The sequence below is a fragment of the Colobus angolensis genome, unplaced genomic scaffold (assembly GCF_000951035.1).
Source record: "Colobus angolensis palliatus isolate OR3802 unplaced genomic scaffold, Cang.pa_1.0 Scaffold51, whole genome shotgun sequence".
NCBI lineage: Eukaryota > Metazoa > Chordata > Mammalia > Primates > Cercopithecidae > Colobus > Colobus angolensis.
In genome coordinates, this window is record NW_012118599.1 from 12,572,139 (window position 1) to 12,573,489 (window position 1,351).

The 1,351-nt window shown below is 39.7% G+C and overlaps 1 protein-coding gene across 1 annotated transcript in view; it reads right to left on the reverse strand.

The window, feature by feature from the left end:
• Window positions 1-1,351, reverse strand: part of CDC5L (cell division cycle 5-like) — a 58,953-nt gene that overhangs the window by 50,336 nt on the left and 7,266 nt on the right. The gene's annotated exons all lie outside the window — the stretch shown is intronic.

Below are 1,351 nucleotides of genomic sequence, written 5' to 3' on the forward strand. Positions count from 1 at the left end.
TAAACCCGGGAGGCAGAGCTTGCAGTGAGCTGAGATCCGGCCACTGCACTCCAGCCTGGGCGACAGAGCGAGACTCTGTCTCAAAAAAAAAAAATCAGGCCCACCACTTGCTAGCTATGTGACCTTAAGTCACTTACCCTCCCTAAGCATGTTTCCCTATAAAATTGGAATAACAATTCCTATTTTACAAGGATTTTCAGAAGAGCTAAGTAAAATGAAATATGTAAAGCATCCAGCAAGTATTCATTAAACAGCAGCTACAATTATTGTATCCTTCATTATCATCAACTAACTGGCACACCACAAATTGTGAAATAGGGTAAAAACTATTTAATTATGAGAGAATTGCTATCATTAGATACTTTTCCCCCCCTCAGAACAATTTCTCTCCTCCAATACATTTTTCATGGCTCTACAGAACAGAATAATACATGTCACTATTGATGCCTTAGAACAATTCCTATGCAAGGCTGTCCAATTAAATCACATGGGAACTCGTAAAATACTCAGATTCCAAGATAACTGCTCTTCCCTTGCCTCCCACACCACCCCAGATGTACTGTCTCAGTATATACAGGAGAAGCCCTGATATTTCTATTTTTAAATGCTCTCCCTGTGACAATGATGCAGCCAGCCTAGCCACAGTCTGCCTTTGGTAACCACTACATTCAAAGTTTACATTTCAGAAACTCAACAAATATTCACTGAGTGCTTCACAACAACCCTGCTAAGGTAAAGCAGGTATTAGGATTCCCCATCTAGCTAGAAAGGGAATTGAAGCTCAGAGAGATTTTATGACTTGTCTAAGGTCAAACAGCTAATAGGTGGCACACACGGGTTGAAAATCCAATTCCTGATTCTGTTAACTGATACATCATACTTTACACATTTATAGGGTACATGTGAGAGTTTGTTACATGCATAGAATGTGTAATGATCAAGTCAGGGTATCTGGGGTATCTATCACCTTGAGTATTTATTTCAGACCTCTCTTCCAGCTACTATGAAATATGTAATACACCATTGCTAACTATAGTCACCCAATTATTCTGCTATCAAACATTAGAACTTGTTTCTTTCCATCTATGTTTGTACCCATTAACCAACCTCTCTTCATCCCACTCTCCCACCCACACACCATATCCAGCCTCTGGCATCTATCACTCTATTCTCTACCTCCATGAGACCAACGCTTTTAGCTCCCACATATGAGGGAAAACATGCAGTATTTGTCTCTCTACGCCTGGCTTATTTCACTTAACATAATGACTTCTAGTCCATCCATGTTACTGCAAATGACATGATTTCATTGCTTTTTATGACCAAATAATATTCGTGTGTGTGTGTGTGT